This window comes from Pagrus pagrus, assembly GCF_965226575.1.
Source record: "Pagrus pagrus genome assembly, chromosome: 24".
NCBI lineage: Eukaryota > Metazoa > Chordata > Actinopteri > Spariformes > Sparidae > Pagrus > Pagrus pagrus.
This window is the reverse complement of record NC_140206.1, coordinates 4,774,666-4,786,970: the sequence shown is the minus strand read 5'-3', so window position 1 is coordinate 4,786,970 and position 12,305 is coordinate 4,774,666.

Below are 12,305 nucleotides of genomic sequence, written 5' to 3'. Positions count from 1 at the left end.
TTCTAATTCCAAGCATGTTTTGATCGCACAGTATGTTCACACACCCAAAATTATGGATCTCTACTCCAAGAAAAGTGTACTGTTGATTTAAACCATTGTCCCTCGAAGCAAAGGCAAAAAAAAGGAAGTAGAGGTTTTGCCCACAGCTGCAACAGATTTAAATGAATTGCAGACAGAGGAAGACCTCAGAAGACTAAACACAACATATTTAATATTTGTAAAAAGCATTTTGCTTTAGTGTCATCCTAAAGTCACAATTTCATTGCTGCCAGATGGTGCACACATTGCATCATTTCCTGTTTGTAAACATTAACATATCTGGATTTCTTGTACAACAACTGAAGAAGACATTCTGGTTGTGATCAGACATCCACACTGTGACGTTCACTTCAAAACATGGTTTTGCTATTCTTTGTATAGCTACATGTAAATTATTTCCCTGTGTCATTGTTTGAAGCCTGTGGTGTCTTCAAGAGTCTTTATCCAAGCTGTTTTCACATGGCACATGGGAGAAGTTTGACTCCTGGGCTTTCTGCCAGAAGCTCAGGTTATGTAGTTTAAAGAGCGACAAAGTCCACACATTAGGGAGGAGGTGATGGATGAAGAGGTTAAGCAAAGGACTGTCACCCAGGAGACAGGAGGTTGTGTTTCATACGAGTCAATATTTACTTTTTATTTTTAGATTTGGTTGACTTATTATTTTCAGTGTTCAGGATGCATAAAGCTGCTAAAACTGTGTACACAGAACGTAGCTGCATAAGCCTGTTCATGGTAACGTAATACTTGCCGACCCAAACTCGAAGGGCGTTTCTACATCCAAACCTGATTCTAGCATGACAGAAATAATGTGGGCTGAAGCACTAAGTTCGTATTACCCCTAACATTTACATTACAACCTACTGCTTCGTTTTTTTCTGCATTATCGACTACATCGAAATGTCTCCATACCATCGATTTCCCTGAATGGTTTTCGGGAATTTCAAACTTATCTGATTACAGTTTTTGCTTTACATCCACCATCTTTAGTTAGCTAAAACTACATGAATGTTTGCCGTTCAGCCTCTGTGTTGCGTGACCCAACCTGACCCGAACCTGGACATCATTTCTAAATTTTCGTCCAATCCCGGCCGAGATCCGGCCAGGTTTCCATGCTGTAGTTTAAACAACTGTTATAAAGAGTCTCAGTTTTTGCTTTGATAGTACGTCTTATGAAATTGGGATACAGCTCTCGACCCCTAACTTTAATGGTTGACCTTATGGGGACCTGGATATTGTCTCCACAAGCAAAAAGGGTCCTCACAATGCGAGTGTACCACAATGTGATTAATAGAGTTACACGTGCAAACACGCATTGGCATGCATGTAAACATTACCATAGGCTTTTCTCCTGTGCATGCACACTTGCACATAGCAGGATACGCAAGAATATTGTGCTGTGCTCTTATTTACACATCGACATTTGAGCAAGAGAAAAAAAAAGACATATGAAAACATTCCCCTCATTAGCATGAACACACACACACACACACACACAGCCATACACTCCTGACAGACTGATTGTTTGAGGATGCATGGATGCGTGGATTAAGCTGTTGGTGCAGGCGTCGAGAGCGAGCCGGCAGATAAAAACGACCGTGTGCTGCAGGACCAGAGAGAAAGAGAGCGAGGTGAAGGAAGAGAAAGCATGCTCGGGCCGTCTGATTCTGTATCTCATTAACCAAAGCAGGAGGAGGGAGGGGGGGTTTGGAAAAGCAGCATCAGCCACGTTTGGCTCAGAGGGGACTTGCAGTGTAACCATTTCTAGGTCGTGGATTTAATAGATTACTAATGATCGGCCACAGGTATTTCAAAGTTAGACATTAGAGGCGGACGCACCAATATGAGATCATTTGCTAATCCCTATATTTCCACCTCTGTGATTCCTGAACCCCCGTTTGATATGTGAATAGGAGCATGTTTGGATTCAAAGCAGTTACTTTTAAAGGTTTTACAGCAAATCTAGTGCTGCTATCTCGGCGGTGGTGAGGTGTTGTGAGCACAGAAGGAGAAGGTGTGAGGATATACGGTGCGCTCGTGATTCCTCGTAGGCTCTATATCCAATCTGACCAATCCTCTTAGCAAGAGAGAGTTGAGCTCTGCCCTCCCTGGAGAAGTCTCTTTTTCATTCAACCTATTATGTCAATGTTTAATGCCTAAGGAGGGAGAGGAGAGAGGTGAAGGCTTTACGACTGTAGCCTCGGCAGAGCTTGTTTGCAACTCTGGAATGCTGCTGTCAATTTCTCACGGTTGTTTTTGAAGCTGCTGCGTCTGCTGCAGAAGCGTCGTGGCAAAGAGAAAAACGCCTGATTCTGACTTAAACAATTTCATGTGCGGCGCCTAAATGCTCATCAGAACACGACTTACACATTAGCAAACACAGAGGTTGCTTGCACTCAAACACGGGCGCCGTTCGAATGGCTTCCGCTGCCATTTAAAAGCTTTGCTCGCTGAAATAAAAGTAATTAATTGGTGTTATACACCAAGGACATAATTATCTTTTCCAGTAACTGGCACATATTTAATTACCAGTAATTGTTCCCCGAGCCTTGTTCAAAAGTGTTGCGCGCCAGACAGTTCTGATATATTATACACTAATCCTGCACTTGATACTCAGTCAATTAGGAAATGTGTGTCAAAGAGCAATCATGTAAACAACATCGTGGAACACACACATCCTTCTGAGACGTGACGCCTATGTGGGCCTTCGTCAGTGTCCTCACACACACACACATCTGCACTTCCTCCTCAGGGCCTACCTATCCTTCCCGAGGTGTTAATGCCTGCCAGATTGGAGGAAAGTAATTTGAGATCATTTTCGCAACAAAAGGCCGCAGATACTGATTAACACGGGGGCTACTTTCTTAGCCAAGTGGCGTGGTCCCATTTAAAAAGCGTCAGGAGCTAAATTTACTCCCCTGTGCCTCAGGGGTGTGTGGGGCCAGAGGCTGCAGTAGGGGCCCTTGAACATGAGAACAGGGTTTAATAAGTAAACAGGAGAGGCAGGGAACAGTGCTTCTGATCAGGGCTTATTTGCCCAGCCGAGCCCCCGGTACGCGCTACTAGCTGATTAGCCCTGCCGATTGTACCTTGTAATTGCAGTGCCTTGACCCCCTCTAGGCAAATATTAGATTTTAGTGGTTTAACCTTTCCAGTCGTCAGAGCGGGGTAAATTGCCCAACCAGATGTTAAGGAGCCCAGCGGTAGTCTTCTCATCAGCAGGAGGGAAAAAAGCTCACAGATTGAACCTTTTTCTTTTGAATATCGTCTCAATTTCCTCTGGCCTTTCAAAGCTGATTTTTCGCAGCGGTTTCCTTCCCGGGGAAAGTGGCCATACTCCGATCCTTATCCCGTCCTCTCATGTCAGGTTACAAGTGAGACATATTATTCTAGAATCAGTCCAGTCATAGTCATTAGAGGGGGTACAAATGATCAATGAAAAGATCAATGGTAGATATTAACCTAGCAAGTAGTCTCTCAGTTCAATCAGTCGAGCAATTTGTCACCTGGTGAGGTAGGACACTTACACGGGTCTTTCCCCGAATGCTATGGGAGAGAAAATACTGCATTTCTACATATTGAAACTAGCTTGGAAACACTTCTGCTAGTATTAGACTCCTTTCCTCATCTGAAACTATTTAATTTCAGCCAAAGTAGTTTGCAACCAACAGCCAAGACTTCTGTGGTAAAATTCTGATTGCGACCACCAACGAAATTCATTTTTCTTACGTGGCGCTGAGGGTAGACTTCTCCGAAAGTCATCGAGAGAACAACGGATTGCAGACAAAGCAACGGGGTCTAGATTTTAGTCGAACTCGCTCACATTCCAGCTCCGAGCTGAAGGTCAAGCGAGCAGCAATTACGCAATCCCGTTCCTCGTATAATAAGCATTGTTTTTCCGCCTAATCCCTCTCGCCTAAAAAGGCGGTGATTGATGTGCGACTGCGTGCGAGCGCTCACTCGAAGTCCAGATGAGATGGAAACAATATGAAAACACGATCCGAAGGATGGACTTCCCCCTCCCGACTTTTTAGATCCAGCCTCGGTATTTAAAAAATTCAACCCAGATATGTAAATCTGCCTTCAACTGACGTCAAGCAGCTGTGCCTGGTTTTGATCATTCTCAAACTATTAGGTGTTGAGCAGACAAAACAGAAATTCAAGGAGATCTACATCGCAATATGACCTTTTAATTTTTAATCGTATATGAACATGGTTTTTGTGCCTGTTCCCGAGGGTGCTTTCTGCGTTTACATGCTTTCACACATGCTTGTCCGAGTCGTGGGCCTTTAGGGATCCCCCCGCCGTCTTATAGCAGACTGAGACCATTATGGGAAACACTTTCCAACAGGACGAGACGAGGATGGCGGAAGTTTTTCTTGGGTCATTCCCAGCCGTTTCCAGAGATCTCGGGTTTCTCCCCCATCCAGTCTCGCATCCCGATCCTCTTCCTCCCCTGACAAGCCGGGCAGGGCTGCGTCTCCAGGCCCCCTTTCACCCCGCATGTAATAGTTTCCTTCCTCCCTCGAGCCTCTCACCTGAAAAAAAAACAGTCAGATGGAAGACGGGGAGGGAAATAGTCATCTTTTCATCCCAGAGATGGACTGAAGTAACCCTTCAGCTGGAGAGGAAACTCAATACTGCCTCCAGCTCGCTGTCTGAGAGGACAGAAAGGAGAGGGCAAAGGGAAAAGGGGGGTAACCAAAGTGGTTCCATGTGAGGGATGGAAGTGAAGTCTGGGAAAGACAGGGATCGACACCCTGAACACCCCTCCCTTTCCCTCCTCCTGTTTCCCAGCTCAAACCACCTTGCAGAGCCCCATCCTTTGGTCTGGACGTGATGAAATGGGTCTGATCATCGGCATCGAATCTGGTCTTTATTTTTCTGTGTTAGTGCTGTTCTGCCCTCTTCTATAGACATTTCCTTCCACTCCGTGCTCTTCTTGTTAATACGCTGAACACGCTTGAGGAGTATAAACCCAAGGTACCATAGCGGTCAGCTAGTACACGACGTGAATCAGAACCAAGCCCAGTGAAGCGCTACACATAGATGCTACTTCCTTGCGATCAGGGAAAAAAATAACTGATATACCAATGAAACTCCCCCAGTTGATCACTTCTATTAAGACAATTGTTTTTTGTATTACAAGTTTTATGTTTTATGTCCTAAACAGAAACCTAAACTACAAACAACACATGAATGTGTATCTTGGACATTTTTTTCTGTAGTCTGAGAGAAGACATGTTATGGATGCATAACAGCCCAAAATCTCAAAATCGACCAGTGCATGACAGTTTTGAGTGTCACCCCAATTTCAGCTTTTTAAATCTCAACTTCTGAGCCCAAAATGGACAAGAATTTCTTCATAAGTGCTCAGAAACTGGACATTTGAACTATTGATTTGTTGAGTTCACAAATTAATTTACAGGTTAGACTTTTAAAAGCAAACATAAAAAGAAACATAGACGTTTCTTTGCAAACTCTGCCCGCTGAGAAAGATTGTGTGATGCAGTCGAAAGCCTCAGAACAGCTACAGACTCCTTAACTTGTTACTGACCACTGACTGCACCAAAAGTGGATATCGCATGCATTTTTTGTCAGTTTGTATTTTATTTAATTCCATTTAATTAACATTTATTCTATTTTTCTGTCTCCTCAGTTTTTTAACTGTCAAAAACATTTTAATTGCTAATTTTGAAACACTCTTGAATTGTCTTTATGTTTTCTATTCTGATTTGTTGTTTTCTTCTTCTCGTCCTTTTATTTGATTTGATTTCTTTCGTTTGCGTTCACACATTGGTTTTCTTACAATGTCCTGTTCTACTCTGCTCCGCCAAATCTATTAAATTTTCATCTATCCTGCTCTACTTTTTCTTTCCTGTGCTGCACTGACTTCTCCTCTCCAGGCTTTGCTTTTGTTTTATTCTCTCCTACACACTCTCTAAACATCTCATTCACTTTTCACTTCTTCCCTTTTCCTTCATTTTATTCTATTTAGTTGCATTTTGTGCTGTTCCATCTAATTCTATGCTTCTTCTTTACTCTATCCTAAAGCTGTGCAACTCTATTAGATTCAGTCACAGTCGGCTCTGCTCTCTGCTACCTGACTGTTTTTCAGTTTTAATATGAGTCCCTCCCCAACTGCCTCCTGAACCTGCTGCTGCAGCAGAAGCAGCAGCAGCAGCAGCAGCTTCCAGTCTGTTCAGGTAGCTCTTCTCCCCTGTGGAGCTACTCTGAGGAGGAGGCCTAATATCTGCAGACATCTATGGCCACCGCCCAATCTGTTGCACGCTCCGTTCATTTCACGCACTGCCAGAAGTGCTTTGTAATTATCCTGATATTGATGAAGGCTGATTCCAGCAGGTAATCGCTGGCAGTTCAGCTGTTTTTACGCATCTCAGCAAAATGTCTCTATCCATTACCAGTGGCAAATTAATTTCCACTCAATGACCATACTTGTTGATAATCTGCGAATTGGTGTGTGTGTGTGTGTGTGTGTGTGTGTGTGTGTGTGTGTGTGTGTGAGAAAAGGGAGGATGAGAAATCCCTGACGGAGCTTTGAACCGTAGCGTATAACTTGGTTTACCTCACACAAAGATAACTGTGGGTGTTGACAGAGTGGGGCTGCAGCACACTGCTGCACGAGCTTCAGTATGACTGTATATACATATACTGATTATTGTGGTAGTTGTATTAGTGGCAGGTTTTTGTATCATAGTAACGGACAAGTAGCAGTAGCACAAGTTGTAGAAATTATAACTGTAGAAGTAGAATTATGAAAAAAAACATTGAAATTAGAGATGAAATTGAAAATTTGTAATGGGAAGGGGAGCAAGAGTAGAAATGGGGATAAGTATCATCCAGAGTCTCTTTACAAGTCATTATAACAGAAAAACACAATGTTACGTGTTGAAACGTCCACTTTCGGAAGGGCAAATCTGAAATTTGACTTGAGTACAATATTTCATAACTCATCAACTGGCAGAACGTCTGTAGTCTCATTTAGCCTCTTGTTTGCACCCCCATCTTTAAGAAACATGCTTTTTTAATTCAATTGTGGGACATTTAATGATGTTTTTAATGTCGTAGAATGAAACCCCATTCAAAAAACTCACAAACTTTGAGACAAGGGAACCAGGTGTGCAAAAGTGCGAACCGATTTCCGGGATTTGCATTACAGTAGTCTATTCGAGGGGTCATGAGGATTTCTGCGTCTGATTTTGATAAAATTGGGCGTATTTGGGCTTGTTATGGAGGTGGAGGACAGCAGGTTGTGTTAAATGCTTGATGTGTGACTCAAATGTAAGTGAGTGATCCAGATTTCTAACAGTATACCACTGAGAAATGAATCTATCGGGACACAACACATCCAGCGATGGACTCCTCTTTTGCCAATACATCCTGAGGCCTTTGTTTTGCAGATACCTACCGATGAAAAGATGACTTCAGGAAGGTGAGTCATGATTTGAGGTGTACTTGCAGTGATATATTTGGGTTTCTGTATCTGTGCTCAGCGAGATTAACACGTGCTTAATGAGGATATGTAGCTCAGTAAATTTAAGATGAGTGAGTCACACTCTGAATGACCACTTACGCTTAAATACATCATTTTCTACAACCTGCTGTGATGCATTGTGGCGTATTGGCGATCCCTTCTACCGCAGCACTAAGGGTAAATAAATACGCTTTTAAAAGAGTAAATGAGCTTGAGCAAAGTGGCCCTTTGAGTCCCCATGTTTGTGGAGCAAACCATAATGGATTCTTTAGAGCCGTGAACGGTTTATAGGCATGACAGCCATGTTTCAGCACGATGGGCTTATCCCTACGCAAGGCGCTAAGGATATTAGGGAATCAGCGTAAAGCAGCATGGAAATGATGACTGGAGCAAAGCCTCAGCTCGCTGGTATTATAAGCCCTCAATTCTCCAGCACTCCATCCTCGGGAAAGAGGGGGGAAGGAGCGGACTTGGCACAGCTCCACGGTGTGATATCCTCCATTATTTCTTCCTCCATCTCTGTTTTAGCCGTACAATTAAAAGGATGTCACCCAATCTGGGGACGGGGGCAAATTGAGAGGAGGTCAATGTCGCCTATTGTGGTGTTTCCTTTTCAAGACGGTGCTGGAATCCCCGGTGTCCATATGGAGATTTGTTGGAACAGTTGGATGAGAGCCAGCTCTCTGATGCCTGGCACCGAGCTACAGCCAGCGTATGAAGCATTGATGGCACATGCCAAAGCATGAAAACAGACGCCCATGAGGTTCCCTTAAATGAATCCACGTCACAGCGCCTGTTTTCAGTGCATTTTCACAGCTACTGGCTCTGTTTGGTTCTCATTAACAAGGTGTATCTTCTCATTAACATAAAAGAGGCTGTTCTCCAAAGCATCACAGTGAGTTGCAGGGTTTAACCTAAAGGTGTTTAGGGCCAGGATTCAACATTAGCTCCAAAACCGTCCGATGCTAATGTGTGCACTGCCATGTTGCAGGTTGCAGGTCGTATACATGAGTTGTGAGTTGTTTAGCAACCTAAAAGTTATTGGAAAATAAAAGTCTGGAGAATTTGAGCCATAATTTGAGGTAAAACTAAATATTTGATAACCCATTAGCCAAAGTTAGCATTCAAACTTCCTAGCTAACATTACTGTTTGATTAAATCCGGCGTGTTTCACCTCCAGGCTTGAATAAATGTTTCCAATTAAACAGTTATGTTTGCTTGGAGGTGGTTGAATGCTAACGTTAGCTGTTGTCTAACAGACGCTAATGGGTATCATTTATTCATGAAGATCTACTGAATACTACCAACACTATTTTTATCGCTTAGCCCACCTAGCTAACACTTTTAAGCCTTGAAGGTGCTTTATTATTTATGCTAGTGCTAGTTTTACCTCTCCTAGATGGGGTTATCAGACTACTGCTCAAGGGCTAGCTGGTTAGCATAACACAGTAGATAGAAATCTTTGACAAAAAGTCAACACTTTGCATTCTCTTGATAATCTCAGTTCATTTCTTGAATCTTTTAAACTAAAATAATGTCCATGTCTTTACAAACTGCCCCTGTGAGTCCACAGTGAGCTCACCCAAACGAATATCTCCACCCACGGTGGCTCGGCCTGTCAGAGACGGGCCACGGCAGAGGGATGATTTATGTCCCACCTCTCACCCCCCACTGTAAATTAGAGACCACGGGTCGAAACTATTTTTCTTGGTGAGCAGGAGCGCGCTTGTGGCTAAAAAACGGGGCAAACACTGTTTATCATCTGCCCGACGACAGCCCTCCTCGGGGCAAATTAACCACGCGGCCGTATCGACTGGCACGGGGCCGGGAGTCAGTGCCCCTTCAGTTTGATTAATCTCCCCGTGTTCCTGTTCCAACTCTATCAAAGTGATCTAAGTGAAGACACACAGCATTGATCTGTAAACACAGCATAGCACTGTACTGAAAACACACACACACACACACACTGAGAGGCAAGGAGGTGAGTTTCTCCTCAACTTATGATCAAACCAAAGGAAGTCAGATTTAATGGATTATCATCTTTACATCTCATGTGCTTCTTCTTGAGCATGCATTTCATATGTTATAGTGGTTATAACAGTGTTTTCACACATAAACGTCTCACTACGTAATGTCAATCAACCTTTTCTTAGTATATTAAAGAAGAAGAATGACTGTTTTGTCACTTAAATATCAGATTTTCATGACCTCAATCAAGTTTTTAATGGTTAATTTAACTTGAAGTATCATCTTCGAGCTTAAATCGGCCAAACTTTGGAGATAAATGGTTTTGATTTTGGCAAATTGCATTTTTCTAACTTGAAACTCGGCTCGTAATTGACAACTTTTCATTCAAATCTTACAATAATCCAGTTTCATGGAGAATGAAATATACATTTGCGATACGTTTTGTTGTTTTTGACATTTTACTGTTGTGTTTTATTCAAAAGTGACAAAAAAGTTAAAGTTAAATATACTTAAGAAAGAAAATTGTGAAAAGTACTTAATTAGGAAAGTTTCTGTCATTACAAAATTGAGTTAATATTGGATATAATATATAAACATCAGATTTTACACTGTAGAAAATATATTATTAGCATGATATTGGAGTTCAAAGGTCCTATATTCTTCATGTTTACTATTACTTTTCTCATACTGTCCATCACTGCAGCACCTCTATTCATCCTCTTTAAACTAATTTTCTTACATATTGACCTAAAAAAACACTAAAAAGTATAACGTGCATGGTAATAGCTGAAATTGCTACATGCTAAGATCATAATGGTCCCCTGCAAAGCCAGAAGAGCTTCTGTTTTGTTGTTTTATATCAGTGATTAATGGCCAAATTCAAGTGTAGAGAGTAAAAATCAAACTAACATCAGACTATAAGCAGCTTTAGCTCCACATAGCTCTATAAATGTATCCCACACTGGTAAAAGAAAGGAAAACTGAACATGTCCACACGCTGTTGAATGAGGCTCCAGCTGTTTAACATCCAGAATGTGAAAACTGTGGTTTTGCAGAACATGTGTTGCGCCGACATGCTCACTCATCGCTCCCTGCAGGAATGAAGATTATTCTCATCCCGAGCTAAGTTAGTCAGGCTAAGGTGGCAGCTTGTGCTCATCTATTCAAGGAATCTGCACAAAATGTTGTGTTAATCCATGTCGGCTCTGCCCGGCACCGACTGCGGCACATATGCAAAAACAATCTGTTTTATGTGTCGCCTTGCCAGCGTGCTTGGCAGACAGTGACTGAGCATTTTTTATTGTGTTATTTCTGATAAGTCATGTGGATCGGCTGCTTTTTAAATCCTGTGGCGTGACATGTGCAGCGCTCGCCTCTTATTGTCAGTGATTTTTTTTATTTTTTTTACATGGGAGACAGATGGTGCTCACATGCAGCTCGTGTTAAACCGGACCGGGCATCAGAGCCTGTAAAAAGTGGGGCACTTTGGCCGAAGTGGTCTCAGATAGTTTGTGTTTGTTGGCACGAATCAGCCGTCTCTAATTTGTGCTGAAGGTGAGATGTGAATTTAGTTATTTTTTAACCCGCAGGTAAACACATTTGAGCGGTTTTAGCATTTAAAGTTTAGACGATGGCTGGTGTTGATTTACAACCTCAATAAAGAGCAGTGTGCTGGATCACTGGAGGTTTTGCTTTTAGCTGCGCCATGTGGCCGGCCTGGTTTGGATTTCCGTGGTCGTACTGAACAACACAAGTTTTCAATGAGCGAGTGATGTGATCCGGATTGACGTCTGAGAGATGCTGCTGATTTAAGTTACTATAGTCAATTGTTTTAAAAATGTTATGTCCTTTTCTTCGGAGTTTACACATTTTTATTCGTTCTCATTTGTCATCTCGGACAGGTTACGCAACGTTGTGGTCGTTGTCATGTGGCTCGGATTATTGTCTTTATTTTCTTCTTTTTATTTCTTGTGTTGCCACTTTTGTTTTGGTGTGAAGACATCTTTTTATACATCTACATTTCCTTTACATTTCTGATACTTGTTATGTTAAAGATGCAATATGTAAGAACTCAAAACAAACAGGGGGCAGCTAGCACCAGAGAAACCGCTAACTACTGCTAACTGTAGCTGCCCTTAGCTAGTTAGCCGTGCAGCTAGCTGGGACCAGGGGTGTGTTAGTGTTTACACTGCCAGCAGAGGAGCTATGGGCGTGGACATGCCAGGTTAGCATGCTAATTTCAATTGTAAAGTTTTCTACGCTCGTTAAAGAGCACTTGACACATCATGTGGGCTACAGGAGTCACTTGAATGCAACATTTGAATTTATTTAAAAATAAAAGTCAAAAATCTACATTAGAGTCCATAATACACCAGATTTTCTGTTTAAACTTTGAAAATAAAGCTAAAAAATATTATTCAACACAGCTGATGACCACTAAAGCTGTGAAAACATTATATTTTGGTGCCTTTTTGAAAGGCTAAAAACAGCTTTAATCAAGAAATAAAATAACTGGATTGTCATTAGTTTATGAGCAATAATTACCTTGAGATTTCTGGTCATATCTTTGAAATATTTTGTTATTATCTGTAACTTTTTATCACTTTTCTTTATTTCATTATACAAATAATCATCAGAAATCACAGTGAAAGAGCAAAAATAACCACGTGTACAGGTAAACAAATACAGAATAAACAGATAAATAAAGTAAGATAATAACAATAATGCTAAAAACAATAATAAAATAGTAATTTGTTGTACATTTCATGGCACGTGACTCTTATTCTGACAACTTCCGCCAGTGACG